This window comes from Oncorhynchus tshawytscha, linkage group LG25, assembly GCF_018296145.1.
Source record: "Oncorhynchus tshawytscha isolate Ot180627B linkage group LG25, Otsh_v2.0, whole genome shotgun sequence".
NCBI lineage: Eukaryota > Metazoa > Chordata > Actinopteri > Salmoniformes > Salmonidae > Oncorhynchus > Oncorhynchus tshawytscha.
The window spans coordinates 17881501-17909022 of NC_056453.1; the positions used below are offsets into that span (position 1 = coordinate 17881501).

General features: G+C 40.8%; 1 protein-coding gene across 1 annotated transcript in view; it reads left to right on the forward strand.

The window, feature by feature from the left end:
* The window catches only part of LOC112224334 (urotensin-2 receptor), a 77990-nt gene extending 50867 nt beyond the window's left edge, over positions 1-27123 (forward strand). The window contains exon 4 of the mRNA XM_024387827.2: positions 25974-27123. The gene's annotated coding sequence lies outside the window, so the exon portion shown is untranslated. The remainder of the gene's footprint in view (positions 1-25973) is intronic.
* The last annotated feature ends 399 nt before the right edge of the window (positions 27124-27522 follow it).

Here is a 27522-nt window from a genome sequence, read left to right on the forward strand (position 1 = left end):
CACACGTACATCGGACAATCCCAGACGGGCCTGCTGGTAAATAAAGCCCGACCAATCAGGCTAAAATGAACACAGGTGAAACCAATAAACAGAAAGGGGGAAAAGGGATCAGTGGCAGCTAGTAGGCCGGTGACGACGAGCGCCACCCGAACAGGAAGGGGAGCCACCTTCAGTAGGAGTCGTGACACTTATTTTACCCATCTACCAATTGGTGCCCTTCTTTGCGAATCATTGAAAACCTCCCTGGTCTTTGTGTTTGAAATTCACTGTTTAAATGAAGAATTAAACACTATTAATTTAAGATCCTACATCATAAAGTAACTGTCAACAAGATTTCAGTTATGTTAGAATGTTGGGTTAATTCATAATTTTGTGACTTTCATTTTTTACTATGTTGTAGAATGCAGTTTTGTGAGTTCCATGCTGGAACAATGTTGTAGAATACAATGTGTTTGCTGTTTTGTGAGTTCAATTTTGGAGTTCCATTCTAGAAACCCATTGTCTCCCTACAGAGCTGCTGAGCTAAAGTTTCAGTGAACCCGTTTCTCTTCAGTCCAGGTTCCTTGCTGGATCTGCCACACTGCAGTATATCAACACACACACACACACATTGCAGTAACTCATTGCCCCCCACAGCTTACACTGTAAGGAAAAACACCACTGGGCCATTCTGTATTTACAAAGCTTTTACAAACCAACCTCCCTAAGACTCAATACATCACAAGCACACACACACGCACACACGTTCACATGTAAACACACACATGCCCATACGCACACACGCACACACACACAAACCACCTGTTGAAGTAGTCACGAAGCAGTCTCACTAGTGATGGTGGCTTGTTTGGCTAAGGTAACTTGAACTCTTTCCCAATTTTCATACCAGCCATAGGGCTTTCACATGCAGTACCTTCAAACATAAATATCTGGCTAGTCTGAGAGCTCCTGAGGCTTAGCGTGATAATGGTTTTGTGTGTGTGGTTAAGCAACATCTACTTAGTGTCTGTGAATTAGGTGTAATGCTTGTGTGTGTGTTATGTGGCAGTGTGCGAGCCATAATTAATTCCACATTTAAACATTCTTGCCATAAAATCAAGCAAGATACAAATTTTTAAAGAGTCTGTCAGTCTATATCTCAGCTAGGTAAATCAATGGTATAAATGAATCAGCCAGGAAAGATGGACCCTACTATATGTAACGATGTGCGCTGGGAGTCAGGAAGCAAGTTCAGGGAGTCAGTGTTTTTATAAATAAATACAACATAATACAAAACAAGGAACACGAACAACGCACAGACATGAAACAGAAACAATAAGGCCTGGGGAAGGAACCATAGCGACATGTATTTGGCAGTGTCATAATGCATTGATGTGCTTAACGATGGTGACAGGTGTGCGCCATAACGAGCAGCCTGGTGACCTAGAAGCCGGAGAGGGAGCACACGTGACATATATATATATATATATATATATATAAATATATATATATATATATATAGAGAGAGAGAGAGGTAACGCTAGAGAGCTGTGGGGTTCATTAGATGTCTGCTCTCTCAGGGTGAAGGTAGAGAGGACACATACAGTACATTTGCTTAATCACATATGTTCTTCTAAGTTCTGAGGAGAGAACTTCAACATGATGCCAGACCAGATGCAGTGACATGCACACACAATAACCTAATTAGTAGCTTATATGTACTTTAGAACTTCTGGACACCTAAAATAATCTAAACTTTTTAACCTTTACAAACTGTGGCTTTCAAAACTGTGAGCAAAACAGATTTTTTAAAAACTTCACACTGAACATTACACCCCCATCTGCCATGTTTTTCTTCAGACTTGTATTCACGTTGCATCCTTACCTGTTGGTGTCCCGCTGTCCCCTTGATTACTTCGGACTACTTCAACTAACACACTTCAAATTACCCTTGAAAACTCAGATAACTGACTACTGAGAACTGGTGAAACATTAATCTCTGGATTTTTTAAAAACATTTATTTCAAGTCAGCAGCAGGCAGTTTAAATTTTTTCCCGCTCTGTTGATGAAAAGATCTTCAGAAGAGAAGAGCGGAGTGATATGAAAAGTGGTCCTTGTCGGCGCTTTGATTTGGTTACAACCGTGAGGTGAGACGGATTTGGCTTCAAACAACTTGAATCTGTGTCTGTTGTGATTGCTAATGCCTCATATACAGCAATGATGGCCATGAACACTGACCACTTATGGTTCCATTGAAAGATGATGCCGACGGAGACGTCATTTTATGAGTTCCAACCCGACTTTGCTATTTAGTGAGTTTTTTAGTGTTTTTGTACGGAAAGTTCATACTATTATCACATATGACCGACCGAGCACTTTTGGACATCAGATCAACAGTTACTAACCTCGATTTCGACTTCAAATCCAACTTCAAGTCCGACTGAGCTGTTCCCTTGTTCACACCGGATGCTATTCCTTTGTTTCATGGGCTACCACAATGCTGCAGGTGTAGATGGGCTGGTGTCCTGGTGAGACTGAGATGTAGAGAACATTTATTTTTATTTTTTTGGGACAGGCACTACCCTGCATTTTATTGGCAAATGTCCAGTGACTTGAGAAAAGGATGGATAATTTTGTTTGAGAGTCTCCTACGCACTTTAAAATGCTGGGATAAAAACAACCCAATTTGGATAAGCATTGGACAAAACACATGTTGGGTTATTTTGACCGAGCCAGTTGGGCCACTCAGTTTGGTTGTTGGGTTATTGATGCTGGATCAGATCAGAAGACTGGAGGTGTGGCTTAGTATGGGAGTGAGAGTAAATGTCTTTCTGGTTCATCTGTTCTGTTGTATTGCCATCACATGTTATGGTTGAGCAAAGACACTTCTGTATCTTTTGTGAGACTTACTCAAGAGGTCCTCAAGTGCCTATGCATGCCCCAGTGTTGGGAGAGTTACCACTATGTTATAATATTTCAATAATACTGTTATTAATTTGATATTAGAATATGTCATGTCCAAAAATATTGAAAGAAAAGTGAGATTAACATGAACAGGAATGACATGGTGACTGAGTACTCTCACGGGTGGCCAAAACAACTATCTGAAATCCATTTACATACAGGCATGGTGTTGGAGTTATGTGTGGCCACGCAGTCATGAGTGAACAGAGTACAGGAGGGGACTAAGCACATAGCCCTGAGGGGAAACGGGGATACCTAGTCAGTTGTACAACTGAAATGTGTCTTCTGCATTTAACCAAACCCCTCTGAATCTGAGAGGTGCAGGGGGCTGCCTTAATCAACATCCACGTCTTTGGCGCCCGGGGAACAGTGGGTTAATTGCCTTGCTCAGGGGCAGAACAACAGATTTGTACCTTGTTAGGTAGGGGAATCGATCCAGCAACCTTTTGGTTACTGGCCCAACTCTCTAACCACTAGGCTACCTGCTACCACAATGTTGAGGGTCAGCATGGCAGAGGTGTTATTGCTTACCCCTCATCACCTGGGGCCAGCCCATCAAGCAGTCCAGGATCCAGTTGCAGAGGGAAGTGTTTATTCCCAGGGTCCTGAGCTAGGAGGGGTCTATTGTATTGAATGATGAGCTGTAGTCTATGAACAACATTCTCACATAGTTATTTCCCCTCCTGTCCAGGATGGGAGAGAGGAGTGTGAAGTACAGTTAAGATTGTATCATCTGTGGATCTGTTTACGTGAATTGGAGTCCAGGGTGTCTGGGATGGTGTCATGATCAAAGCACTTCATAATTATAGATGTGAGTGCTACAGTGCGGAAGTCATTTAGGAAGGTTACCTTGGATTTCTTGGGAACAGGGACAATGGTAGTCAGCTTCAAACATGTTGGGATTTCCGACTGTGACAAGGAGAGATTGAAAATGTCTTAGAAGACATTTGCCATCTGGTCAGTGCATGCTCTGAGAACGCACCCTGGTATTCCGTCTGGCCCGGCGGCCTTGTGAGTGTTAACCTGTTTAAAAGTTTTTCTAAAATTGGCCACAAAGAGCACAGTCATCCGAAATAACAGGGGGTTTTATGCAGGATCATTGATGGACTGGTGAGATAACATCTCAACAAGTCTTAGGGGTATGTTGCCTGCCAATGCTTTCATAAAAGTATGCTTGTAGTATTCAGACTTCACCTTAAATGACACTACGTTCATGTCACATTGGTGAGGCTATATGAGACCGACCTGCTCAAATCGGTCATAGGTAGCAACATTTGAAATTGTGTTTTTTACATTGGATAAAAGTAGAGACTCAGATCTACAAAATGGTATATCATACACTACAATTGAGGAAAAATGGGAAAGTAATTTTGCTTTGAAAGTTGATAAACTTGTAAACTCACTTTTGAGAAAGTGGCCTTTGAATGTTTTCGTACTACTATTGGAGAGCCCTTCTTTGTCTACACCCATTCAGCATTGTTCACACCCTCTTATGCTTTAGCCCCAACTCCTTAAGGGTTGATCTGAATGTACTAACAACAGCAGTCAAGCACCCAAGCTAACTTGCTAGCTACTACCAGACATCTACGTGAGAGAGAACAGCTCACTAAACATTACTCGCCATTATCCAGAGCGTTGGTGACTGCAGCTGTGCTGTCAGATTGTCCATGAGTAAATTCAGAGTGTTTCACGTTAAGAGAGCACACAGGATACTCTGGACGATTAGTTTACTGATGTTTACTGACACAAGCTATATTCAATGGGTGTTGAGCGTTCGTAAATTAATCAGTTAGATGAGTGTGCTCTGAAATCGGAGTAGATGGCCAGACTGAATTTACGAACGCACCCGAAATGGTTAAACGCATAGTGGAGTCTTTTGTTAAAACATGTAGCAATTAATCTAGCAAGACATCTAGCAATTAATCATAATCCCAACTCATTACATCATTATCCTGCATTAATCTGCAGGTAGCTAACCAACCAAGTTCAATGTTAGCTAGCTAACATTAGGCTATAGCCATTTAAGCAAATGGCTCTGAGATACAAATAATAAGGTCATACATGTAACTTTAGCTAGCGAGCCAGCCAGCTAACATTAGCTAGCTAGATAAACAATGAACCATCATCACAATTTATAACGTTACTACCCTGCATGAATCTGCAGGTAGCTAACCAAAAAGGTTCCACAATAGCTAGCTAAAATTAGGCTATAGCTAGCCACGTAAATGGCTCTTTCTGTCAAAATTATAAACTTGCAATATCTGAAAATGTAGCTTGCTAGACTATCTTACCCATATACATCATTCATTGTTGGACAAATCTTCAGTCGGATGCCGTGGTTGCCATTAGTTTGAAGATGAAATTTAAAGACAGGTGTTTTCTCAGTCTCCTTAGCTGTAATTCTCAAATTCCACTGATTTCAAAACACAGTCCTCCAAAAAGTGGAAAGCAACACTTATGCTGCTTCATAAACACTGATTCATAAAAAAATGTGCGTTACACAGGACTAGACATACTGACCAGCTCAAATAGATAGAAGCGTGCTAAATGGCGGACCAATTCAAACTCATCTCTTGGCATGTCCAGCCCACTCATTATCTCAGCCAATCATGGCTAGCAGAAAGGTTGCTGACTTTTTCTTTGGCTAAACCAGGGGTGGGCAATTCCATTCCTCGAGGGCCTGATTGGTGTCACAGTTTTGTCCGAGCTCCAGCTAACACACCTGACTCCAATAATCACCTAATCATGATCTTCAGTTTAGAATGCAATTTGATTAATCAGCTGTGTTTGCTCGGGATGGAGAAAAAGTGTGACACCAATCAGGCCCTGGGTTAAACCAACTAGGCTCGTAATTTAAAAAAAATACAAGTTTGTTATTAAGGTACATGAACGTTCACATGTTCGAGATGCATTTCTGCCAAAAATGCATTTTGATTAAAAAAAGTTAACTCTGAAGTTCCTGTGAAGTATTGACCCGTGACCGATTTCTAGTTTCCTGAAACAGGTCAGATATTGGCTCCAGTGCTTTGCGGGCGAGGGTACTTTCGCCATTAAACGAGAGAGTTGATTTGACTATGATATCGTGGGGATGGATCCAAGAGCTATATTTTAAAATGTCAACATTCTTTGATCTTTCAAATTACTTTCATATGTTATAGATAACCTTTTATTCCAAGTCCAATATTACTCACTGCAGGCATAGAGTACCCTACAGTGCCTATAGGCCTAGTCTAATTCCCTGTATCAATTACAGTTCTGCTGCTCAAGTCGTATTCATTTCCTGTATATCAGTGATATTATAATAAGTTCTGGAAAGGAAAGGAATTACATAATACACGAACCATACAGTAGAACCCAATTAGCTGGGTACTCATGGTAATGTCACATTCATCACCCAAGCAGGCTCTTCATTAGATAGGCTTAAATTGTGAAGATAAAGTTATTTAGCACACACATAGCACGTAAACACACACACACACACATTAACAAAGGTAATAAGTTCATTAACACTTTGACACACACAAATGCACAGGTGTGATCATTCTACAGTGGTTCCTGCATTGTACTCTCAAACCGGTGTGATTAGAATACTTATTTAGAATGTCCAGTTACGATTGACGCAACAGTCAGCATTTGAGATAGCCACACTGTTTTTATTCACAGAAACATTTTGCACGAACACAGTCTTTACAATGTTATGTCCTCAATGTGAGCAGTTTATTTTTGGATTTAATGTTCAGACATTCACAGAAGTAGTGACAGCATAACACAATTATCATCCAAACCAGAAAATGTAGGCTACATTAGTTATAGCGCTAACTGAGGAAAGAGTGACTTAACACAAGGGATCATATTTAGCTAACTCTTGAATGACAGAAACCATTGTATGAATGAGCTAATAGCAATTATGATTTATAATTCATCACATCATGGGTGACCTCACTAGTGATCGAAATAATTGAGTAGAACACTTTCTAAAATATAAAGTAATCCGACATTGGGTAGCTTGTGAGCACCGACATGTTTGTTTTTTCCCCGGCAACCAAAAATAAGAGGTTACAAGATGAGTTGGGCCTGTTTGCAGTATGCATGTTGAAGGGGGTGTGTCATCTACCATCATTCACTTCCAGAAGTTTACTGGAAAGACGAGTGAGCCATCCCTTCACCTCGTTTTGTTATAACATCTTTGTTCTGACAGACGCTTACGTGACAACCGGAATGCATTGTATGATGTCAACAAACATGACGCCACACATAGCTGGTAATTTGCTCAGCATTAGCTCATCATAACCAATACAACTTTCAAAAAGTATTTTTACACACATCATATACAGTGGGGCAAAAAATAATTTAGTCAGCCACCAATTGTGCAAGTTCTCCCACTTAAAAAGATGAGAGAGGCCTGTAATTTTCATCATAGGTACACTTCAACTATGACAGACAAAATGAGAAAAACAAATCCAGAAAATCACATTGTAGGATTTTTATGAATTTATTTGCAAATTATGGTAGAAAATAAGTATTTGGTCACCTACAAACAAGCAAGATTTCTGGCTCTCACAGACCCGTAACTTCTTCTTTAAGAGGCTCCTCTGTCCTCCACTCGTTACCTGTATTAATGGCACCTGTTGAACTTGTTATCAGTATAAAAGACACCTGTCCACAACGTCAAACAGTCACACTCCAAACTCCACTATGGCCAAGACCAGAGAGCTGTCAAAGGACACCAGAAACAAAATTGTTGACCTGCACCAGGCTGGGAAGACTGAATCTGCAATAGGTAAGCAGCTTGGTTTGAAGAAATCAACTGTGGGAGCAATTATTAGGAAATGGAAGACATACAAGACCACTGATAATCTCCCTCGATCTGGGGCTCCACGCAAGATCTCACCCCATGGGGTCAAAATGATCACAAGAATGGTGAGCAAAAATCCCAGAACCACACAGGGGGACCTAGTGAATGACCTGCAGAGAGCTGGGACCAAAGTAACAAAGCCTACCATCAGTAACACACTACGCCGCCAGGGACTCAAATCCTGCAGTGCCAAACGAGTCCCCCTGCTTAAGTCAGTACGTCCAGGCCCGTCTGAAGTTTGCTAGAGAGCATTTGGATGATCCAGAAGAAGATTGGGAGAATGTCATATAGTCAGATGAAACCAAAATATAACTTTTTGGTAAAAACTCAACTCGTCGTGTTTGGAGGACAAAGAATGCTGAGTTGCATCCAAAGAACACCATACCTACTGTGAAGCATGGGGGTGGAAACATCAAGCTTTGGGGCTGTTTTTCTGCAAAGGGACCAGGACGACTGATCCGTGTAAAGGAAAGAATGAATGGGGCCATGTATCGTGAGATTTTGAGTGAAAACCTCCTTCCATCAGCAAGGGCATTGAAGATGAAACGTGGCTGGGTCTTTCAGCATGATAATGATCCAAAACACACCACCCGATTAAAAAAAAGGAGTGGCTTCGTAAGAAGCATTTCAAGATCCTGGAGTGGCCTAGCCAGTCTCCAGATCTCAACCCCATAGAAAATCTTTGGAGGAAGTTGAAAGTCCGTGTTGCCCAGCAACAGCCCCAAAACATCACTGCTCTAGAGGAGATATGCATGGAGGAATGGGCCAAAATACCAGCAACAGTGTGTGAAAACCTTGTGAAGACTTACAGAAAACGTTTGACTTCTGTCATTGCCAACAAAGGGTATTTAACAAAGTATTGAGATAAACTTTTGTTATTGACCAAATACTTATTTTCCACCATAATTTGCAAATAAATTCATTAAAAAAATCCTACAATGTGATTTTCAATAGTTTTTTTCTCATTTTGTCTGTCATAGTTGAAGTGTACCTATGATGAAAATTACAGGCCTCTCATCTTTTTAAGTTGGAGAACTTGCACAATTGGTGGCTGACTAAATACTTTTTTGCCCCACTGTATGTCCATTACAATGCAAGAATCAGAATACAAGACTTGTCACCAGTGCTTGTAAACGTGAATAAAACAGTAAGTCCATTATGCTCCATACATGAAGTCGGAAGTTTACATATACCTTAGCCAAATACATTTAACGCAGTTTTTCAAAACTCCTGACATTTAATCCTTGTAAAAATTCACTGTCTTAGGTCAGTTAGGATCACCACTTTATTTTAAGAATGTGAATTATCAGAATAATAGTAGATAATAGTAGGCCTTGAAATACATCCACAGGTAGACCTCCAATTGACTCAAATTATGTCAGTTAGCCTTAGTGTATGTAAACTTCTGACCCACTGGAATTGTCATACAGTGCATTTTAAGTGAAATAATCTGTCTGTAAACAATTGTTGGAAAAATGACTTGTGTCACGCATAAAGTAGATGTCCTTACCGACTTGCCAAAACTATAGTTTGTTAACAAGAAATTTGTGGAGACGTTGAAAAATAAGTTAATGACTTCAACCTAAGTGTATGTAAACTGTACATTACATACATCCATACATCCATCCATACATCCATCCATACATCCATCCATCCATCCATCCATACATACATACATACATACATACATACATACATACATACATACATCCATACATACATACATACATACATACATACATACATACATACATACATACATACATACATACATACATACATACATACATACATACATACATACATCCATCCATCCATACATCCATCCATCCATCCATACATACATACATACATACATACATCCATCCATCCATCCATCCATCCAGCAATCCATACATACATACATACATACATACATACATACATACATACATACATACATACATACATACATACATACATACATACATACATACATACATACATACATACATCCATCCATCCATCCATACATCCATCCATCCATCCATCCATCCATCCATACATACATACATACATACATACATACATACATACATACATACATACATACATACATACATACATACATACATACATACGGTGTCCTACAGTAGAAATGACAACACAATATACAGAAACTATAATGACAATGACAAGGCACTTACTTTGATAGAAATGCACACATGTCCAAAGTTATTATTAGTAGTGAAGGCGAAGTGAGGGCAGCTGGAAAATGTGCCAGGGAGGAAAACGTTTGTGCTTGGGCTCTGGTTGAAGAGAGAAGTTTGTTCTGCTCTGGTTGAAGAGAGAAGTTTGTCCTGCTCAGTAATGCCTCCTACGTAAATTGTCCGCAACACTGAAATGGGCTAATTCTATGTGAATTAATGAGGAGGCGGAATACACCGCAATAACACATCACACAGATGCACACATGGTTGTCACCTGTATATTGCAGCGCAGTTATTACAAAATTACACTGAATACTTAGTAAGGCATATTTGAAGGCCAAGCATAACCTTCGTGATGTGAGAGTGGTGGTATTTCAGACAATTACTTGTAGCTTTCATTTGCAAGGACAGATAAGCAATACATTTGGGAAAATAGCTAATAGTACAGAAGTTCAGAAAACAGAGTTGATGCATGGTTTGGAAATGCCTGAGCGGAATAGGGTCAATCTCATCCTACCCCCCCTTCACTCAGCAGTGTTGTATCTATGAACATGTTCTCACCAAGCTCTTGGCCAGCGGGCAGCGGTGGAAAGAGTACTGAAAAAACGACTCAAGTAAAAGTAGCTCATTTAAAAAGTACTTAATTACTTTTACTCTGAGTTGCTTTTGAAATGAAAATATTGCATTAAATAGCATTACATTGAAAGGAAGAGAGGAAATGAATGTACAGTAGGAACTAAGTTCCTTTATTTTATAAGTTGCAACAAGGCACATCTGTATATGATTTGTGAAATATACTAATAACATGTTTTTTTTTTATTAAACATTCAAAGGAATCAAAATGAATTGATAAATAAAAAAGCTACACAAAGAAGTGCATAACAATAAAGTCTGTTACTTGTCCACGGGACCGGCTGACATTCACCCATTTATACTCCCTCTGTCACATCTGCTCCCACTCTTCCCCCCTGGAGCGAGAGGGCGCCAGGCTGCTCTGCGTTACGCCCTCCTGCCACCATCATTGCGCACACCTGCCTTCCCTTGTCACGCAGGTCAGCGATTCACTGGACTCACCTGGACTGTATCACCGGGTTTATTACTTCACCGACATCTGTCTGTTCCCCAGCTCCATTCCCCGCTTCAGCATAGATTGTCGTCTGTCTTTGTGTTACCATTTCTGACGCTGTTCCTGTCCTGTTGCATGTCCGTTCCTAATTAAATGTCAACTCCCTGTACCTGCTTCTCTTCTCCAGCATCAGTCCTTACACCCTCCCTCCCTCCACCCCCCTCCCTTCCGCCCTCTCTCCCTCACACAAAAAATACCTTTCACTCACTCAGCACTGGTGGAAAGACTACTGGAATATCCTACTCAAGTAGAAGTACTGTTATGTTAATTACATTTTATCAAGTAGAAGTAAAATTACTGACTTTGAAGAATACCAAAAAAAGTACTTGGAAAAGCTACTCAATTACAGTAATGTAATGAGAGTAACTGTAATGAATGACTTTAAACCTCTGCCAGCAGGTGATGTCATATTACTGTTCTGTGATCCAGTGACTGGTCATTAGATCATTACAATTAGGGCAGATAAAAGGGCCTATTCTCCACAACTACAAAACACATTTAAGTTTCGATTCAAACCGATCCGCTTAGCCAACATCCTCATAGAGAGTGTTTTGACTGTGTCTGAGGTTGAACTGTATTAAGAGGTGCCAAATCCACAAGTGGCTCCTGGCATTATACCTAAAGCGGATATTTCCATTGGCTGCACGGAGTAAATCCCATGCAGCCTTGTTTACAAGTTCAAACAGTGGAACGTGAGATGTAATCTACACCTGCATTAGGATGATAGAAATCCTCATTATTAAGTTGACCAATTTTTCAATTTGAGAGTAATTATTTCGAAATAGCCTACACTTTCTCGTTCTGATCATCTAACGGGAGTGGGGCGGATGTGGCTTTGTGACAATGATCACAAGAGCAGTTGCTCACCGATTTGATGGCTTCAATGCCGTCCCACCCCCGGTACCCCCAAAACATCTACTATGCGGATGTCTGCTGATTGAATCTAGGCCTTAAGCTGGAAACGATTACATGGACATCTGTTGAGTAGCCGCTAGCCGCACTTACTCCTAACTTACTACTTCCAATTGTGTTCTGCTTTCTTCTCTTGCCTTGGACGACAGTCAAACAGTGTTTAATGATATGACACTGTCTCTTCGCAGCATCTCCTAATAAAGTGTTGCCGAACCATCTCTGGTATTTGCCTCGGATGGTCTGGAAACCAAACCTGGCTGTTGCTGGCTCCACATCTTACGAGCATTTCGCAAACTTTTCCACCGCTAAAGTTTTACTGTTGCCCTCCATCTGTTGGTGTTGTTTTAGGCAAGGTAATTAGTTTATTTGGGAACTTAAGTTGAGTGGAGCGAAGGCTCGTTCTGGGGATACACAAATGAAATTACTCAATAAATAGACTAATCTCAATAAATAACAACTCTCTCTGGCTGGGGTTGATTTTGATCGAGTGCTTTTGATGAGGCACAATTGTTCAGGCTTAATGAAAACCCAGAAGAATTATTGGATCTCATAATTAAACTCCAAAACCATCTCCCTCTCCGTCCATTTCATGTCAAAAAGTCTGGCCCAAACGTTTGATGTCCCACCTGAAGGAGTCACAGCCAAGCCTACCTGAAGTTTGACACTAAGGAGTCACAGCCAAGCCATTCCTGTGAAAGTCACTTTAGTCGTCGGTACAAATAAACAAGTCAAGCATCAGACTGACTTTTTCAGACTGACCTCGCAGTCTGAAACAGGCCCAGACTCACAGTCCCACCTCAGTAGTTAAGCCAGTTCGACTCACGGTCCCACCTTGGTAGTTAATCCAGTTAGACTAAGCCACTTTCTTGTTTTTCCCATAACTTCAGAAATAAATGAATAACACGTTTGACCTGAAGGTCATTAATGAAGTAAAATAATGAAAACAATAACAGTGTCATAAAAAAAATGTTTAAAAAAATGTAAACCCCTAGTAAGTCTGTATTCTTTTCAGCCAAAAGGGCAAAAAACTGGTTAGAGTAGAGCCATTGAAACCCCAGTGAGAGGGATATCTGATGTAGAGAAGAGTGTGTGTGTGTGTGTGTTCAAGGGCTTGTCTGGCAGCTTTGGCCCATTAGGAAAAGCCACTTCTCAACCAACGTCACTAAAAGAGAGAGAGAGATATGAAGGGAGTGTTGATGATTGTACTGCATGTAGTGAAAGCACTTTGCTGCTCTTTCTCTCTCTCTCTCTCTCTCTCTCTCTCTCACACACACACACACACACACACACACCTTACAGAGGGATGAGAGGCATAGAGCATTTTTGCAAATGCGTTTTTGCCTTCACTGACAAAAATACCTCTATTTCTGGCTCAGAATGTTTGTTTCTCGGTTAATTTTTTCTTCATGTCACTAAATTATAGAGAAGACAGGACACACAACAAATGCTACTAATAAATACATCTGGGTCTAAGGAGATGAACTGTGTAGTGTTGGATGTGAGTTTAGGACCTGTTGCATTTTTGCAACCAGGGATCTCACAGGGTTAAAGCCGTTCACTCAGTGTCATTACAGTGTGGACAGAGTGACACAATAGATCAGGGAGAGCGATGACACTGCACGGTGAGGTCGGTGGTTAGGTAAATACTGGCCATTATCAAAGCCAGATTTACTCACAAATAAACCTTGATGAAGCCCAAGTTCACCATTTAATTTTACCTTTATTTAACTAGGCAAGTCAGTTAAGAACAAATTCTTATTTTCAATGACAGCCTAGGAACAGTGGGTTAACTGCCTGTTCAGGGGCAGAATGACAGATTTGTACCTTGTCAGCTCAGGGATTTGAACTTGCAACCTTCCGGTTACTAGTCCAACACTCTAACCACTAGGCTACCCTGCCGCACCATACAATAGATAGCTCCAACAACCAAAGTGACATAGGCTATAAACCGAAATTGACCAAAAATGTTTTCACCAAATGTAAATACCAACGTAGCCAAGATAGACAAGCAATAGCCTCGGATAACTGCATATTTCAAATAATTCTACAAATTGAAACACTGATCAACTCAGCTCAGCCATAGACCTATTTTGCATTTACAGTTATAACTGAAAGGTGGCACTAAAATACCAAAATATGGACACATTTCATCTGAATAATTCACAATGAAAACTCCATAGACATTCACAATGGATTTGTAATTCTTCCAATGCGCGGTGCATGTAAACACCATGGAACATAAGGCTTGGGCCCACATTGAGTGGCGGGAGAAGCCCCAATCCAACTGCGTCCACGAAGCAAAATGAAATGCCCGAGATGCGAAAAGTCTGGGTAAAAAAGTATTAATTGGTAATGACTTTTCAGACAAGTGGACAGTCCATCACTCAATGTTCACCTGCCCGACAGCTAGCAGTGAGGGAGATGGTGGTTGACTTGCCTGTCATGAATAAAATCCCATCTTCTACGCTGTATCCTGCCTCTGTCTGTCATTATAGTTGACATTCCAGAGGTGGAATAGTTGTATGTACATGGGAGGGTGGGATGGAGAAAGTTAAGAAATGTACATGGGAAGATTTTAAAAAAAATAAAGTTCACGTTTCACTCTTCGAATCCCCCAAACAGCTTATTACATGATTATTTTAACTTGGGAAAATTGTTTGAGGTGCAGTACAGTGGTGTCCATTTATCAGGTTGTTTTTGCTAGCAAGCTAGCATTGTTTAGTTCAAGGGATGCCTACATGCCCAAATGTGCACAGCTTATCCCAGGCAATTACCCACAGAAAATGTTTAGGCAATACGCATGTGCAAAATATGAAATCGGCTCAAACTACTTCAAGTTACTGTAGGAAAAACAGTATTTTTGCTATGCTGACCATGCCTGGAGACAGGAAAGGTTGTGCATTTTAAAGATTTTAATGGATTCGTATGGCTTCGTATGGATGGAAAGAAAGGCATGAATGCCCTGGCGCCTTTTTTTGTGTGCAGTTTTATTCACCTGAATCTTTCAGAAAAAAACAGACAATATGAAAATGTGTCAAATAATATTTTTTTTATTTGGCTTAACATAATATATATTTTTATTAGAATATCACAGAGTATTCACTGCCTACCCTGCCTACATGTGCTGCACAATTCCACTGGTACACAATGCAGCTATTGATTCCTTTAAAAAATATATTATTTCACCTTTATTTAACCAGGTAGGCCAGTTGAGAACAAGTTCTCATTTACAATTGCGACCTGGCCAAGATAAAGCAAAGCAGTTCAACACATACAACAACACAGAATTACACATGGAATAAACAAACATACAGTCAATAAAACAGTAGAAAAAGTAGAGAACTGGAAGGAGAACTGGCCGCAGAGAACTGGAAGGAAAGGCGGCCAGAGGAGGAATTGGCTTTGGGGGTGACCAGGGAAATATACCTACTGGAACGTGTGCTACGGGTGGGTGCTGCTATGGTGACCAGTGAGCTGAGATAAGGTGGGGCTTTACACAGCAAAGACTTGTTTTCTACTGTGTTATTGACTTGTTAATTGTTTACTCCATGTGTAACTCTGTGTTGTCTGTTCACACTGCTGTGCTTTATCTTGGCCAGGTCGCAGTTGCAAATGAGAACTTGTTCTCAACTAGCCTACCTGGTTAAATAAAGGTGAAATAAAAGAATAAAAAAATGACCTGGAGCCAGTGGGTTTGGCGACGAGTATGAAGCGAAGGCCAGCCAACGAGAGCGCACAGGTCGCAGTGGTGGGTGGTATATGGGGCTTTGGTTACAAAACCTATGGCACTGTGATGGCACCAGTTTGTTGAGTGTTGGGGCTATTTTGGAAATGACATTGCCGAAATCGAGGATCGGTAGGATAGTCAGTTTTACGAGGGTATGTTTGGCAGCATGAGTGAAGGGTGCTTTGTTGTGAAATAGGAAACCGATTCAAGATTACATTTTGGATTGGAGATGCTTAATGTGAGTCTGGAGAGTTTACAGTCTAACCAGACACCTAGTTGTCCACATATTCTAAGTCAGAACCGTCCAGAGTAGTGATGCTGGACGGGTGGGCAGATGCGGGCAGCGATCAGTTGAAGAGCATGCATTTAGTTTTACTTGCATTTAAGAGCAGTTGGAGGCCACGGAAGGAGAGTTGTATGGCATTGAAGCTCGTCTGGAGGTTAGTTAACACAGTGTCCAAAGAAGGGCCAGAAGTATACAAAATGGTGTCGTCTGTGTAGAGGTGGATCAGAGAATCACCCGCAGCAAGAGTGACATTATTGATGTATACAGAGAAGAGAGTCGGCCCGAGAATTAAACCCTGTGGCACCTCCATAGAGACTGCCAGAGGTCCGGACAACAGGCCCTCCGATTTGACACACTGAACTCTATCAGAGAAGTAGTTGGTGAACCAGGCGAGGCAGTCATTTGAGAAACTAAGGCTGTTGAGTCTGCCGATAAGAATGTGGTGATTGACAGTGTCGAAAGCCTTGGCCAGGTCAATGAATACGGCTGCTCAGTATTGTCTCTTATCGATGGCGGTTATGATATCATTTAGGACTTTGAGCGTGGCTGAGGTGAATCCATGACCAGCTCTGAAACGAGATTGAAGCCCTACTGAAATGAATTGAGTCAAATAGACTTTAATTCAGTCAAGCAGAAATGTGTTTAGTCAAATTGATTTAGAATTTAATGAATGGGGAAGGACGTGTTTGACAGATCACAGTGGAAGCATGGACTGCTGCTCAGAAGAATTTATGTTGTATGAATGGCACTCACAAAAGCCAGAGCTAACAGCCTGTAAGTTGTTATTGATGGAGGTTGTTGTAAATTGAATGAACAACTTAGCAGTAATTGTATTAGACAGCCGAGAGAGATAAAGCAAACCAATAGATCCAATAGCTCTTGATCACTGTTGCGTGCATGTTGCTTCATGTTTATCACACAAACCCAGACCCATATTTCCATTTCCCATTGCCAGTTGTTATGTTGCATGGTGCGATTCTGTTGTGACTTGCACGCTATGGAGAGTTAGAGACTACGTTAAAACCCACAGCTCGCGTGTGCTGGGCGAGAAAGTAGTAATATTAGGGGGAAAAGGCAAGAGCGATCATTAAAATACACATAGTCTGAGGACAAATCCTGGAGGATATAATCTTCGTGGTATGAAAAACTCTTCCACATGTCAGCATGGTGTCCAGATAGATGTAGGCAGAGATGTATTAGCAACACTTTGGGCTGTAAATGATGATCAATGGCAGATGTAATCACTATACAGTATTTTGTTTTTATAATCTGCTCGTTATATAGTCTGCTGATGTCTCCGTTAGGAATCCAAAGCGTGTTGCAATGTAGACTGTTTTAGTCTGGGTGTGATTAATCTGGGTCATAAAATCACACTGTTCAGGGGTTTAGTCCTTGTAATGAACTGAACTGAAAAATGTTTCCACCTTAGAGAAAGGAGGCCACAGGGAGAGAAGAGTGATAAATCTGTGGTCTGCAGGTGTGTGGAGTGCTAGTATGAGTATGCACATACACGCACTTATATATACATGCATACTTACAGGCTCAGCAGGGTAATGGAGAGCAGGCTTATAAAATGAGAACAGATAACCTGACCTAACCAGACAGGAATCAGAGAGAGAGAGAGAGAGAGAGAGAGAGAGAGAGAGGCTGTTAAATGGATGTAGAGAAGAGAGGAGAGAGAGAACAACCATTAAACTGAATTAAAGAAGAGGAGGGAGACTGGCTGTTAAAAATATGTTTTAAAAAAAGACAATCGGAGTGAAAACAGCTTCAGTGAATCTCATGCCAGCACATGCTACAGCCCACTGACCACATGTGACTAAGTAGTAGTAGGACACAGCTAAGACAGACAGACAGTAAGCTCTCCAGACTATGCTGCCAAAGAAGCCATGAGGCACAGAAGGCCTTATTTCCTCTGTGAGTGTCTGTGAGTGTGTGTGTGTATTCGTAAAGCCTTATTTCTTGCGCTCGGGGATCCCTTTACGACCTGTGTGTTCTGCAGTTATGGACTCTATTGGACCTGCTAAAGCAGACACACAAACTCAGACATGCACACATGCACACACACCCACATACACAGAGCAGTTTGTGATGGATTGCTATGTCATGCTGCTATGTGTTTAGCACCAACCAGGGAAACGTGGCGTTAGTGAATTTATCTTGGGGTAGTTAGCACAGGCCTCAGCTGGTCATAGACTGCCGTCCGTGCTATATTCTTTGTGTGTGTGTGTGTGTGTGTGTGTGTGTGTGTGTGTGTGTGTGTGTGTGTGTGTGTGTGTGTGTGTGTGTGTGTGTGTGTGTGTGTGTGTGTGTGTGTGTGTGTGTGTGTGTGTGTCTCACATCTGCCTGTGCTGGGATGCGAATCCTTCGTACCATCTGTGTTCAGAGGTACAGGGTGTCTCTAAAATGCTACACTGTCAAACCATGAAACATGAAACCATGTGATACATTTATAACCTACACGTCAGTGTTTAAAACTGAAACATGATGCATTTAGATGTGCTAATAAGTGTTTGCATCTTAAACACAGGAATTCAGAATGCAAGATTGAACATGAAAGTCAGCTTTTTCCAGACAGTTTCTTACTAGGAGAACACATACAGTGCAATCAGAAACTATTCACATCCCTTGACTTTTTCCACATTTTGTTGTGTTACAAAGTGAGATTAAAATTGGTTAAATGTTCTTGTTTTTGTAAACGATCTACACAGAATACTCTGTAATGTCAAAGAGGAAGAAAAATTATAACATTTGTAAAGCAACAAATGACAAATAAAACACTAATATATATTGATTAGATAAGTACTTAAAGCCCTGAGTCAATACATGTTAGAATCACCATTGGCAGCAATTACATTTGTGATTATTTCTGGTGCTTTCCACACCTGGATTGTGCAAAATTTGCCCATTATTCTCTTCACAATTCTTTAAGCTCTGTCAAATTGATTTTTGATCATTGCTAGACAACCATTTTTAAGTCTTGCCATACTGTAGCTCTTCTAGCAGATGTAAGTCAAAACTGTAACTCGGCCACTCAGGAACATTCACTGTCTTCTTGGTAAGCAACTCCGATGTAGATTGGGCCTTATGTTTTAGCTTATTGTCCTGAATTTATTTCCCAGTGTCTGGTGGAAAACAGACTGAACCAGGTTTTCCTCTAGGATTTTGCCTGTGCAAATCATTAAGGACTCCCCAGTCCTTAACAATCATACCCATAACATGATGCAGCCACGGCTATGCTTGAAAATTTGGAGAGCTGTACCTAATTATGTGTTTCATTGGATTTGCACAAAACAGAACACTGCAAACATAACATCACAACGGCAGACCACGTGTAACCATGCTACCTCAAGACCTGCACAACTGGTTTCTTCACCTGCAGGATCGAAAGACACCAGACAGCTGATGAAACTGAGGAGTATTTCTGTCTGTAATAAAGCCCTTTTGTGGGGAAAAACGAATCTGATTGCCTCAGCCTTGCTCCCCATGGCTGAGACCTTGACCAGTCATGTGAAATCCATAACTAGGGCCTGATATATTCATTTCAATTGACTTTTTTCCTTATATGAACTGTAACTCAGTAAAATCGTGGAAATTGTTGCATGTTGCATTTATATTTTTGTTCAGCATATGTTTCTCTGTACCAAAGTTTTGCCCTTATGGTGCCCGTGCCACTTCATTTGGCTGTGGAGGCCGATACAAGAGCCACACACACACTCCCACAGGAACGCTAGCACACACACACCTTAGTTGTTCCTCTCTATCCGTACTTCTATGATCCTGCTCACATCGTTACCCAGACTGTGACCTAGCTCTGAACAAGATGAAACACAGAATAATTCCTAAAGAGAAGGAGAGAGACAAAAATACATAAACACTGCTTCCTTCCCTTTCATGATCTGCCACTTTCTCTCAGCAGGCCTAGGTCACACACACACACACACACACACACACACACACACACACACACACACACACACACACACACACACACACACACACACACACACACACACACACACAGGGTGAGGTTTCCTCTTCCAGCAAACAGAGCTATTTGTTCACATCATCACAAGTAATTTTTTTTAAGGGTTAGATCAGCTTTAATATTGAAAATATATTGCAGCGTCCATCGATGTAATTGTCTGCATCACTTCCAATCCCCCAATCACTTCCAATCTTTCCAATTCCCCATATATACCAGTCAAAAGTTTGGACACGCCTACTCATTCAAGGGTATTTCTTTATTTTTACTATTTTCTACATTGTAGAATAATAGTTTAGACATCAAAACTCTGAAATAACACATATGGAGTCTTGTAGTAACCAAAAAAGTGTTAAACAAATCAAAATATATTTTATATTTGAGATTCTTCAAAGTAGACACCCTTTGCCTTGATAACAGCTTTGCACACGCTTGGCATTCTCTCAACCAGCTTCATGAGGTAGTCACCTGGAATGCATTTCAATTAACATGTGTGCCTTGTTAAAAGCACATATGAGGAATTTCTTTCCTTCTTAATTGAAGCAGAAAAGTGAAAGTGATCAGGTGAATTTATGAAGTGAGTGGACAGAGAATTACAGCTTCATTCTACCCAATTAGAGCAGCCGGATCAACCTGCAGCCCACCCTTTCCTTTACAGACAAGCAAACTAGCCAGTTGAGTTACTTAGACAGTGTAGCACTGTAGCACCTTACTTGACTGACTGACATGAGAAAGATGTTTAGTTTTCACATCACGGATGATTACAAAAATACTCAGATCATAATTGTATCCAGAAAATTGCCCATATCTGTTATGATACTCATTTTGTCTGACTACTCGGCACACCTCTAGTTGAATTTTGTATTTTTATTTAACTTTTATTTATCTAGGCAAGTCGGTTAAGAACAAATTCTTATTTACAATGACGGCCGACCCCGTCCACACCTGGATGACGCTGGGCCAATTGTGCGCTGCCCTATGGGACTCCCAATCATGGCCGGATTGTGATACAAACCATTGAAGAGCAGTTATGCAGACAGTGTGAGATACAGAACAATAAGAAGAGTAACAAACATTGTAATTCCTCCAGTAAATGTAAACCTCAATAGTATAATCCATCTGATTTGTACAGCTCTGCTAACGTGCTCTGTCTAATACTCAGGTGTATGACTTCTTATACTGGGGACCGTCAGAAGAACTCCAGATGAAATATGTCTAAAAGGAGGCATCTAAGTAGTCAAGTGCATTCCTTCCCACTTCTCATCTCCATCTTTACTGATCTGAAAAATGACAGAGTGTGGTGGACACCTACTAGGTGGGTGAGACTATTGAGATATAGTGGGTTATGATATTATTGACACCCTTAATGAAGATGAGCAAAAATGTAAAAAAATTTATAAAAAAATACATAATAAAAATACAAATACAAAGCTATATTGTATGCAAAACAATAGGGACATTATATTATTTTATTCTAATGCATTGCATTCTGCGTTCTCATTTCGACGCCAAACCCACCATTGGTGTGCATGGCCAACGAACTATATTTCCATGTCATCCAAGAAATGTAAACGCCTGGAGTTTGCTAAAAGGCATTGGTACTTGGATTGGAACTAGTGCTTAGGCCAGATGACAAGAAAAATAAACCTCTTTGGACATGCACACCAGTGGTGGGTTTGGAGTCAAATTGAGAATGCATGAGCAGAATAGAACCCCATATCTACCGTATAATATGGTGGTGGGTCTTTGATGTTATGGGCTATATTGCTTCCACTGGTCCTGGGGTCCTTAAGGTCAATGGCATCATGAACATTACCCAGTACCAGGATATTTTTACCAAAAACCTTGTTGCCTTTGCCAGAAGGCTGAAACTTGTCCCCAAGTGGGTCTTCCAGCAAGACAATAACCACACATCAAAATCGACAAATAAGATGTTATTTGGCCACCAAATCAACATCTTGCAATGTGGCCATTTCAGTCTCTGGACTTGACACCCTTTGAAATCCTGTGGTTTGTCCATAAGCGCAGATGAAGGATCTTTAGGATTCTGCATGGAGGAATGATTTAAGATCCCTCCCAATGTGTTCTCAAACTCATAAACCATTTAGAAAAAGGTAAAGTGTCGTTATCCTTGCAAGGTGAGGTAATGAATTAAAAACAGGGGTATCAAAATAGTTTAGCCCTATGTTTTATTGAAAACAAATGTTTGCTTGTTATGTAAAACGTCTTTCTCTGAGCAATTGTATAAGTATTAAATAATATAATTTCCCCGTTTTTTGAGCCTCGAAAAAGCACAGTATTTTCTTGCTCATCTTTATCAACAGTGTCAATCATTTCAGACCACACTGTACATCCATAGTCCCAGCCTCCCTGATGGAAATTTTCTGGAAGCAGTGAGTCATCAGGATATCCAACAGTTTAAATTTGTATTCACCCGCAACCTGCATTTTATAATGATTGCCAGGGTTAGGAACAGCTGGAGGAGACTACCTGATTCATCTAAACTGGAATAAGCATTTCAGTAATGGGTGCAAATATTATAACTAAATGATTGGATTAGTTCAGAAAAAGTGTATGTTATTTATCTTTGTGTAGCATAATATTAATCACTCAATGTACTATGCATGCAAAAAAAAAACGTATATTAAAAACAATTAAAAAAATTAGACCTGCAGCAGAGCATGCTGGGATTTTTTAAAAATGTGTTGTTATATCTTTAAAAAACTGTTGGTGTGACTTCTCATTTAGTTTTGAGTCAGTACCACAAACATTTTAAGTAATAACAACTTTTTATTGACTTAGAGTTCAACTTGCTATTAGTATTTGAGAAAAAATGCATTTACAGTGCACACACACACACGCACGCACGCACACACACACACACACACGTGTCCCTCTGCAAATAAATATTTCCCCCTAGAGAGGGTTTTTAATATCCCCCTAGAGAGGGTTTTTAACTTCCCGCTAGAGGGTATTTAGTCCTAAGCAGGGATAAGCACAGAAGAACTCCGAAATCACACCTCCCCAGAGCTGCTGAGAGAGCTGAACACCATGGATGACCATGTCTCAACACTCTATATTTCCTCATTTTTCTCCAACCATACAGTCCTTGGGTCTAACCATAGAATTAGACTGGAATGAATCACAAATGAGACATCAGACATTCTAATTTCAAGTCAGTGTTCCACCATTACGTCATGTCGGAATGTCTGTGCATGACCAAGCACTTCTCAGTGCTGAGGCCTAACTCCTAACTCAGAAGCATTAGACATTGGATACACTGGCTGGGTGCTTCTGCTTGGTGGCTGGAACAAATTTGTCAGACTCTCTCTCTGTGCTTATTTTGTCTGTTTACTTGTGTGCATGAGCCTAATGGTTAAAGGTCTTTCTCCAACTCAGGAAATGAATACAGCTTGGCAATTATAACCACATCCATAACCTTTAAAAGACAACAGGAGTATGTATAATGCTAATGCAAAGACCAACATTTCCTGGATACATTTCCTGAATATACTTATAGGACAAAGCATTTCTCATTTCCATTGGTGCTTATGCCCAGCTGTTGCGATCTAGAGAAAGACTAGCCCTTACAGCTGATATGAAGCTACTGTGTGTGTGTGAGATTGGGACTCCCTGGTACAGTGTGAGTTGGGTTTGGCGTGGGGTGTGGGGGGTCCGTGGGTGTCTTTTAACAATTTCTTTGGATTCCTCATGTCTTACTCATTGTTAGAAAAAAGTTAGGTCCAAATCGGATGTTAGGTACTATATTTGTTGAATACTATGAATGCCATACATTGAAATGGCCAATTTGGGTGCAATCAATTAGCTTAATTTCTCAGAAATAAAATGATATTTTACACAAAATAATGTGCTAATCTTATATGTTTATAAATACCAAAAAGATTTCAGAACAATCTGAGGTGGTGGGTGTCATGGCTTGCAGAAATGACATTTAGCGACCCCTTGGTGTTTCTGCCCAGCTGTTGAGGTCCAGTGAAAGACTAGCCCTTCTTACAGCTGATATGAAGCTACTGTGTGTGGGATGATCGGGACTCCCTGGTACAGTGTGAGTTGTGAGGGATTCTTTCATGGGTCATGGAAAGAAATTATAACCACAAACACTGTTTATGTTTTTTCAGGTCAAAGGGAAACTCTGAAAGCTCTTGGTGGATCGCAACACAAAAACTGCTCTAGACTCTAACGGAATGGGTAGCTCGGATTAGAATAAACAGAGAATGCTGTCATAAGAGAGAGACAGCATTGTATCAGAATAGAGACAGTGATTATTAGAATGACAATGAAGACGGTGCAGGTAATCTGTGAGCAGCAGGGATGGGTAGTGCCGCCGTATGGCAGGGAAAGTTGGGGGTGTGAATGCCACCTCTCTGATCCTCATTTGCTCTGATTATACCATGGTAGCGAGAGGGACAGATGGGAAAAGAAAGTGGAACTCTCCACCAATAATATAGCAATTGACAGCTCAATCTATTCTAGCTTCCATTTCCAATCTTTCTCTGAAGAGTCAAAAGTGATGTCCTCTCTTTGTCTCACGGGTGTGTAGAATGAGTTCCATCCCAGCACAATCACACCTGATTCAACGAATCAACTGATCATCAAGCCATTGATTAGTAAAGTAAGGTGTGTCAGAGGCTGCGTTTACACAGGCAGCCTAATTCTGATCATTTTCCACAAATGTGTCTTTTGACCATCAGCCAAAAATTTGTCAAAAGATCAGATTTGGAATGCCTGTGTAAACGCAGCCTGCTGGGCTGATGTGTATTAGTGAGATACAGCCACAGTGAGAGCATACATTTTATAGAGAGCTCCTCTCAGCACTTCTCATGCCAACAGCGACGGCACAAACCGTGTGGAAAATAAGACTCTTTACAAGGCCCTCTGTAAAACCCATGCTAAGCTCTCGCTTTCTCTATGTGTTTGTGTGTCTCTTCTGTAACGATAGGGGAAAGTCTCTCATTTAGGGGACTGGGTGGTGTTAGTTGTTCCAGTTAGGAACTCCTGTAAACTCATCTGCATGTGGAAACAGTTTTGTCCGGACACTTGTTAAACAGGAGTACTGCACATGTACACAAACATGCACACACACACACACACACACACACACACACACACACACACACACACACACACACACACACACACACACACACACACACACACACACACACACACACACACACACACACACACTGTAAACGTGTATATTTCTCTTGCCATAATGACCTCGTCTTCTCCTCCATGCAGCAGTGCTCATGATATTCCATTGACTCAGAAGTAAAAATAAAAAAAATGCTGGCTGTAAATAGTGACTGTTTGAAGAACAATCTGTAAGTTCTTAATGGTAATGGGAACCTTTTAAAGTATTTAAAAGTCAAGTGCACTACGGTACTAAAACTCTGCAAGGGCATAGTAACTATAATCAATCACCATCCATCTACCCTTAGGTCATCTGGGCATTGTTAGTGTGTCAGCTTTGCCCTCCTGCCCATGTTAACATTATTACACTGAGATCAAACCCTCTGTGTGTGTGTTTGTGTGTGCACCTCCATCTGGGCAGGCTAACAGAAGGTCTGATCCTCCACACATAGGCTGTGTCCATCACCTCCAAACACACACTGTGCCAGATAACCACTATCCAGTTCTGTGTGTTAACAAAGCTGTTAGGAACAACTAGAGAATACATATGGCAGATGTGTAGGTGCAAACAATAGCAGAGATAGAGGCGTTGATGTACAGATGAAGCCGGTGCTATTTGCTTGAGTGTGTGTGTATGTGGGGGGGGGGTTGAGTTTGTGTACAGGGAGATGAACAAGGTTTGCTGTGCCACCTCTATGCTTTGGCATTTCTCTAGAAGCTCTGGAGAGACCTGTCTTGCCACTCAGATTTACAGCCACTGTATTAATGGTCCTTTGTCCTCTGTTTCACTCCCAGGTTCAGAGGGGACAGGAGGGAAAAGGAGAACGAGAAAGGAGTGGACATAGCAGATCCTACTGCTTAAACTCGTCATCATGGAACTAGAAAGAGGAAGACGATGCGGTGAAGGAGGGGGATAAGGAGGGAAGGAAGAAAGTGCAGTGCACTCAGCAGACCTCACTCGTTCTTTTATCGGAAGAGGCAAGATGAATCTGGATGCTTCTTGGACTAATGTAAAGCGATAACAATCTTAATTTACCCTCCAAACCAGCCTCCCCTGAGCGACGGCAGTGACTTCAACACACACAGGAACCATAGAGCTGGCAGCTCTTGGCCAAGATTCAATTCAGAACAAAAAAAGTGTAGGCCATATAGAAATAATGACACTAATTGAAAATCATTAAACAAAATAATACGTTTTAATCAGCCTAATCAAGGTGTAGATTACATCACACATTCCGGTGTTTGAACTTGTAAAACAGCTGCACAGGATTTCTACTCCCTGTGATAATTATATCGCTGGGAGCCGCTTGTGGATTTGACAGCTCCAAACCAGTTACACCGCTTAAACAAAAAGCAATGATAAGTTATGTGTTTGTGGTTCACCACGGGTTACTGCTGATCTGATTTGAATATTGTCCCTTGTTTCTTTACTCTTGTTTATAAAACACACTAAGTTCTCAGTATCCTGTTTAGGTTGTGTGTGTCACGCACCGACTTCCTGTGGATGACTGTTTCAGACAGACATTTTGGGAAGTGTCAGACATTCTCACTTTCCATTGATCCCTTGCGGCGCTTCATCAGAAACCCTGTTCAATCTGTCACATAATTTGAAAACTTTAGGCCACAAGTGTTTAAGTCCATTTCTATGTAGTGTTGGGATTTCCTGCTCTTTTGAGTTCACATAATTTTTTTTAAATTCAGTCATTCATAGAACAAAACGAGGACAATATTCTATATCGAAGTTGATTCAGTTTCAATGACATCCTGTTTTTCTTCTGTGCACGGTTGTACATGTTTCATGTTGAGGGAGACAATGAAATTCATATTTTCTGCTTTTGTTCTGTTCAACCAGAAAAGTTTTAACAATGTTGTGTGTGTGTGTGTGTGTGTGTGTGTGTGTGTGTGTGTGTGTGTGTGTGTGTGTGTGTGTGTGTGTGTGTGTGTGTGTGTGTGTGTGTGTGTGTGTGTGTGTGTGTGTGTGTGTGTGTGTGTGTGTGTGTGTGTGTGTGTTTGTGACTGTGGTCGGGCTCATGTATGCAAGTTTTCATCAATCAACAATGTTGTCAATTACTAAATACAGAGGGAGCAAACAAGTTATTAATGAACAAACAAAGAAAAGAGACTCTTTACTATAAGCCTTCAACCGTTTGGTTAACACAATACTCTCTTCTTCAAAGACCCAATCACACCAGGAGACTGAAACGGACCATTCTAATATAATGTCAGTGAATGAACAATTCAACAAGATGTGTCCGAGCCTAAGGACTGTGAAAGGGCTGACATATGCTTTATGAATATACCGTATCTGATTACAAAAGCTATCAGGCCAAGTGTTACAGAAGTC